Source organism: Heliangelus exortis, chromosome 1, assembly GCF_036169615.1.
Source record: "Heliangelus exortis chromosome 1, bHelExo1.hap1, whole genome shotgun sequence".
Lineage (NCBI taxonomy): Eukaryota > Metazoa > Chordata > Aves > Apodiformes > Trochilidae > Heliangelus > Heliangelus exortis.
Genome location: NC_092422.1, coordinates 148,856,921 through 148,864,339, shown reverse-complemented (window position 1 = coordinate 148,864,339; position 7,419 = coordinate 148,856,921).

Genomic DNA, 7,419 nt, shown 5'->3' with positions numbered 1-7,419 from the left:
TGGTAGCTATGTATTGACTTCTGACATCACTCAGAAGTCCCAATGATGACAGACAGAGGATGGGAACTTTGCAGGAGGGTTGTATGAGCCATCCCTGTTCTGCTTACTAGATGCATGCAGTAGGCTTGGCTCATGCTTGGCTCAGCACCCTTTAGCATGAAGGATGGATGCTCCTGTCAAACAGTGACTGCATTGTCTCTCATTCCTGAGACTTGGACTGGGACAGGGAGCCTAAGAGGCACTAAGCTGAGAAACCTAATCCCTTTCTCAGATATTAGCCCCAGGCAAAGAACTGGGAATAGAAAGAGGTTTTTCTTGTGGATAAGGCAAATACAGCTCCCCACCACAGAGGAAGAAGTCAGGAGGTGGAAGTGATGCAAAGTAGCTGCCAGCCACTCTGATGAAAATGTCCACCTAAAACCTGCCAGTTTTGTCTACCTAAAACCTACCTAAAAATCTTCCAATCTGAAATCATTTCACCTCAGCCTGTTACTACCCACCATTGTAAAAAGTCCCTCTCCAGCTTTTCTGTGGACCTCCTTCAGGTGCTAGATGGCTGCTGTAAGGGCTCCACGGAGCCTTCTCTCCTCCAGGCTGAACAACCCCTAATCTCTCAGCCTGTCATCAGAGGCTGAATAGTCTGTCTTCTTCCCTTGACACAGTTGAGTGCTCCCTAACCTCTGCTTTCCATGTGGCCTATAAGAACCTATAGTGCTGCTTCTTGATGGAAGATGTCAAAAGAGAGGTGGATTTTGGGCATTACGTGCTGCATATTTGTTTCTTTAGGCTGGTAAAAGTGAAAGCACCTTCCCTCAACCCATAAAAATGTCTTACTTGGCTGTCCTCTCTTCTGAGCAGCCATTTCACAGTGACCCTCTGCCACTAGCATGTTGTCCCAGAAGTGTAAATGTCACCATCAGCAGCAGGACCCTGCGAGGCCATAAGGTTTGGCCCATGAGTGTAGTCTTCCTATAACATCTGGAGTGAGCCATCTCTGCAGGCCTCTTAAGTGTCCTTTTCTCTGAAGCATGAGACTTTTCAGTGTGGCTCACATACCTACTATTGCATTTGGTGCACTAGATTTACATGCTAGATTTACATGTCCTGGAGCTGCAAACGAAGACTTCTTGTTGGTGGTACTTTTTGGCATGGGTGCTCTTGCCTGGTAACATCATGGAGCTGTGCTGTAGCCTTCCTGCTGCTTGGTGAGCTTATCCAGGAGGTGGTATTGGTGAGCACAACAAAGCATACCCTTATCCTTGGTGGATCCAGGGAAGAGAACTGGGAGTACCAGGTGACCTTCTGAATGAGCCTGTGTCTGGTGGCAATACATATGCCTGAATCCTTTTGGATGCTCTTGTGGCTTTGGCCCATTGGAGAAGGGCTGAAGAAGTACAAGAAAGATGCTGAGAGCAGGAGGCTGAGCCCCAGAGGGGAAGTGTCTAAGGTGTACAAATGTCTGGCTCCTTTTGGCTGGTGGCTCAGCCCCTGTGTGTGAGCAGAGGTTGCAGTGTTGGAGTGAAAGAGCAGGAATTAAGCTTTGACTTTGGTGTTGGAGTTCTCTGTGCAACTATAGAATCTTAGAATCATAGAATAATTTGGATAGGAAGGGACCTCTAAAGGTTATCTAGTCCATCCCCCCTCATCCTATCACTACAGGCCCTTTCAAACAGTCCATCTTCCAGCTTGCCTTCAGATGCTGGAAGGTCACTACTAGGTCTCCCTGGAGCTTTCTTTTCTCCCGGCTGAGCAACCCCAGCTGCCTCAGCCCCCTGATCATTTGTGTCGTCCTCCTCCATCCTTGTGTGGACCAGCTCCATCAAGTCCATGTCCTTCCTATAATGAGGGCTCCAGAGTTGGACACAGTAATGCATGAGGTTTGCCAGGCCCTGTGTGTGCCCTGTGCAAGGGGCATGGGGGAGGGCTGTGTGGGCACAGGGCTCAGCCTCTCCAAAACTATGGGGAGCCACAGGGTCTCATTCCAGACTGTTATGCACTACAGCTTTGAGGATCAGAAATAGCTCAGCTCACAGAGTTCAAGAGCTCAAGCAGAGCAAACTCACACCTACCTTCCAACATCACCATGTCAGTGGTGTGTGATAGTTCTGAACTCCTGGTTTTATACCAGTCCTAGAATACGCAGGGCTGTATCTCAGAGCAAGAACCCTACTTGTTTTCCCTCAATGGAAAAATTCCTCTTTTTTGTGGCCATAGCTTGCTCCTCCCTAGGGAGGGTTGCACCAATTTCTCTGTAGTAAGGCGGGGTGGGAAGATCTTCTGTGGAGACAACTGTCAGGAGCCTGGGTGTCTTAGATATTTCTAGTGTCATGCACCTCTGTGGTCAAGACCAAACAGTATTGGGGCTGCTGGCCTGCTGCATGGGTGTCTGAGGTTTTTGTTTTGGCCCTGTGTGGACACAACAGTTGCTGAAATGGGGCACAGCGACGTGACTCTTCCTCAGTGCCGGAGTGAAACCAAACAGGACATGAATGAAGCTCTGGCTCTGCAAACAAACCTGGGAGAAAAAGCAGTGTCCCTGGTGACTGTATTTGCTGTTTACACACCTAATTATAGGACAGCTTTTCAGGAGCTGCTTCATTATGTATATTGGGGAGTTTAATTCCCTCTGCATCTTTCAGACCTTTGCACCTAACCAACAACTTTGGGAGCCACAAGGTAGCCACAGGAAAAAGCCTATTTTGTGGGACTTGCTCAGTAGGGACAGTCCCAGAGTGCTGCACTCAATGCCCTGGGCACAGGTGGTGATGACAACAAACCTAGAGTATATGCCTTAATCCATCTCAAAGACTGCTCAAAGACTGCTGCAGTGCTGCAATGCTGCTTTGGTGCTCTTAGCCACTGCCATGGGGCATCCACTGTAGAAACCAGAGGCAAAAGCTTGTGTAGGGACAGTCTATTGTTTGTTGTATAAATTTGGGGTTTGTCCCCCATAGTGTTATCTCTGACCTGATTTGTGATGTACTTGGCCCAGATGTTATGGGTGGGCTGAGGGAGGTTGCACTTGTTCTCAAGGAGCAGATGCAAACTGACAAAGGGGAAGGATGAGAGGGGGTCCCTTTCCCGTCAATATTGTGGAGATCCCATAGTGTGAGAGCTCCTGCTGTGAACTCAGTTTCCGAGCAGAGCCTGAACTCAAGGGTCATTGAAAATAGCAAAGATAGCAGCTGAGCCTGCCTGATAGCAAAGTGAGGCTGCGTAGATGTGTGAAAGCTCCTGTCTTTACCCCAGGGAATTGGGTTGCACTGTGGAAGATGCTACTTTGCACTCACCTTTGGTGAGAAAGGATTTGAATGCTTCCAGAAACATAATATTGCAAAGACCTGGAGGTTCAGCCAGGCAACTAACATTTTTATGTTTCTTCTCTCTGAACTGTTGTGTGTGGCATAAAACTAGTAAATGTTCCTAAGAGGTGAGGCCTGAGTCCCAGGAGTGCTCCCCACGTAACCTACCTGGGATGCAGAGGTTTATGCTGCAGCCCTTTCCTTGGCATCTGAAACTGGTTGGTGGGAGTGTTTCCCCATGCAGTTTCTCAGCTTTCATAAGCACTTCTCTTGGCTACACATACCCCCTCGGAGTCTGACTCTGGGTAAGGGATGCCACCAGGCAGCAAGTGACCTGACGGATGAGTTGTTGCTAAAAGTGCTGCTCTTCTGTCCTGAAGTTCACAGGACTATGCTCAGCTCTCTGTTGCTTTTATATCCCTATTTTTCAGCAGGTGATGCAGTGAAATATTAATGTAAATTATACTGAATATCAGCTTGGCCAAGGCTGTTTGGTGAAGGGGGAGTTCAACATGTTACAGGTGATGTATTGCCATCTGGGTTACAGGTGGGGTTGCCATCTCTGCTCACTTGTGCCTTTGAGCACAGAATGTGTTTTCTCCCTTTTTTGTAGTGTGGGCCCAAACCAAAGTCTGAATGCAATTATGAAACAGATGTAAGGGAATTAAACCTCTGACCTAGCCCTGTCTGCAGCTGGTTGAATGAAGATTTTCAATATGAGTATCTCTGAGCCTCAGTTTTTTTTCTCCAGTCCTTCTGCATATGGACTACTGGATCTGGCCAATCCAGAAGGAGTCTGGATGGCAGAAGAAGGATCAGAGTGACCTTTGCACCCATCCTGAGGAAGAGGAGTGAGCCCTTCCCTCTGTGTCTAAGTCTGGTCAGGTTTGCTCCAGTTCTCAGTGGTGCTGAGAGGCCCATGACTTCTAGCATGAAGGGAAGCAACACTCCCTAGGTCTTGCAGCCTGCGTGCCTTACATATGCTGAGCAGGACAGCCACTAGTACAGTAAGGCTTCCTGGCTTGCTCCTTGAGCAGGACCAAACCTATTGCCTTTCTTCTAGGGACAGCAGTAGGCACCAGAACCCTGCCAACTTTGAATAAAAATTAAAAAAATCTCTCTGTTATGTACCAGAGTATCTGTGACAGAATGTACTTTATGGTACTCAAGTCAGATTACATCTCACATGAGCTGGGCCTGAGTTCCCAGAAGGAGGAGATAGTGAAGCTAGTGTAGGTATGGTAGGAACCATTATCCTCCTTATAACAAAATGAGGAAGGGCACAGCTACCTGGCACCTCTGTTCATCCAAAAGGAAGGCAAATCAATAAATCTGGGCAACAACAGTAGAAGTAAACCTTCTCTTACAGGTGGACAGACTGCAGAGCTTAGTCATTCTGCACCTCTGCACAGGATGGCTTCCTCTCAGTACCACTAATGGCAGCCCACAGGCTGGTGAAGAGAGGGGGGGTGTTGGCACAAGAAAGGGACATACTATCCAAAGGATGCAACTGGGAAAGTGGTTTACAGGAGCATGAAAGAAAAGGGCAGAGAAGAGACAGAGACTGGTCTGGGAGGAGGAAAGGACTTGCCCAAAGGGTGATGTGGCCAGGGACAGCCAAGGGGCAGTGAAGGAAGGTAGCGGGTGGACACCACAGGGAACTGATAATGATGGAGTGTAGAATATGGGAGTGTTTTTTTTTTTTTTCTGGGGCTGTGAATCAAATAACTCTTTGATCCATTTTGGCTCAGCTACTAAGGAAACTTCAGAGGAATATTCCTAGTGGAAAAAACTGCAAAGCCACAAGATGCATATTGATGAAGAAAGTACTTGTTCTCTCCTTTGAATTTCTCCCTTCTCGGCTAGAGTGTGTACATATCCAGGCGAGCAGGCTGGTCCCATGTGCTGCAAAAAAGCAGCACATTTTTCCAGGTTAGAGGAAAGGCCCATTGATAACTGCCTGCCTGCCTGCACCAGGGCTCCACAAAAGGCAGCTGCGCAGAGTTGCCTTCTCAGAGCTGCAACCATTGCTCTGTCCTCCTCCCCATGCACCGACCATGGCTCAAGCCTCTCAATCCTCCATGCATCACAGCAGCCCCTTGGAGGCCCCCACATCCTGTCCAGGGTGTCCAGGGTGAAAAGACAGAGCCATCCAATTTCCAGCCTAAATACACAGGCTGTGTGTGCACTTCAAGATCCTCCCTGTGTTATGAGTATTATCTTCCCCCTACATTTCCTATCTCCCTCTCTTCCTAGGACAGAGTCTGTGTTTCACCATCCTGTAGGGGCTTTGTTCAACCCTATGCCAACCATGTCATGTGTTTTGTATAACGTCCACAACAGAGTTACTTCTTACCTTTTATCTAATTACTGAGGCATTGGTAGAATTCCTGTCTGTAAATTTCTTGGACAGAAGTGCTTCCATAGTTACCTGAAGACATAGTTAGCATTGGTGCAGTCCATTTCTGGTTCCTTGATCTGTGGATAACTATAAAGAAATGGCAAGTCCTTGAGTCTGCTAATCAACTACTGGGGGAGTAGGATAGGATCTTGCAGTCTTCCTGTTTTTTTGTTTTGTTTCTGTTAATCAATGGAGTCCATGGAATAATCAACCAAGAAACACTCTGTATCTATTCTCTAAGCCACTGAATAATACAGGGCCGTATGCCTGAAAGATTGGGTTCTAAAATAAAGACATGATACTTTCAGGATAAATCTGTTGTGCTTTGAGTGTTCAACAGCACTTAGGAATTTAATGTGGGTGTTGAGTCTAGGTTATTTCATGACTTTCCATTGTAATAATGACTTTGTTTTCCTTGGCCAATTGTTTCCGTTCTTTGGCGGGGAAACAGGAGAGACAGACAGTAATTTACCCCAGATTGTTTAGGAAGACTGGGCAGAGCTGGAGAGAGAACCCAGGTCTCCTGAGCCTTAGTCACATGCCCACACTTTCCCAGTCCCTGTTTTTTATGCTGAAATGTTAGTTTTTCACCATGAATCAAAGGCTACCTTGTTTGGTTGCTCTGGTTTGGCACAGCTGAAGCTGAACAGCTCTGGATCACTGTTTTCTCTCTCCATCTCTCCTTCCTTGCCAGTGAGAGCTTTCCTCCTGGAATGACTGCTTTATCCTTGTGGAGGCCAATGGGGAATATGCTGCCTTGCCATGTGGTTTTCCCACTGCAGTTGCAGTGCTCACTTGGATCCCTGGGCATCCTGGATTTCAAACCCCATCTTGTAGCAATGTTTTCAGGCTTTTCCCCCTGTTGAGATTCTGGCAGTAACAAAAACATTTTATTAAGATGATATTAAGATGACATCTTTGCATATTAAACATTTTAATATTATTATAAAGAATTGTTAATTATTTAAATATTATTTTATTAAAAATCAAAAAGCTTTTTTAATTAAAAACTATAAATAGCCTTGCATATTAAAAATTATCTGTGGCAGGTCGGAGGAAAATAAGGATGAGTTCCTGCCTGGTAATTTTAGTTTTGGCAAGACAGTAGCATTGCAGAAGCAAAGGGACTGTTCAAGTGAAAGGTAAACAGATTATGGCTATTTCAGATGCTATAAGTGAGACATCAATCATTCCATCAAAGGATTAACCATTGTCGTCAATCTTCTGTTCACGTATTTGTTCTGTCATTCAGGAGTCTGGATGCTGAAGCAGTTAATGGGCCTTCCAACTGCTTTTATCTTGCAGTTCCCTAGCATGGAGACAGCACCTCTTTGGTGTCTCTCCTACGACCTGATAACTCACTGCCATTGCATAGAGATGCAAAACACTCTGGAAAGATGCAATCCTCCAAGACAGGAGCAGGATGACCTAAAAATCATCCCATTAGGATTGTGCCTAGTATCCTAAACCAGGGTCCTTTCTTCCTGCCTTGCTGTCTGTATAAGAGTGAGATTTTCAAGGGTGCAAAACACTCCACATGGCCCCTTTCAGCCTTCAGGACAGGGTTGGCTCTAACTGCAGCCTTATTCCCCCCACTGTGTCCCCATCTCTGTGCAAGTGATAGGTTCTTTAATTGTTATGATTATTTTATTTCTCTTTTTGCCTCTTTTGTGTTCTGGAGGCAGCTCTGTCCCAAGCATAACCTTACTGTTCCCG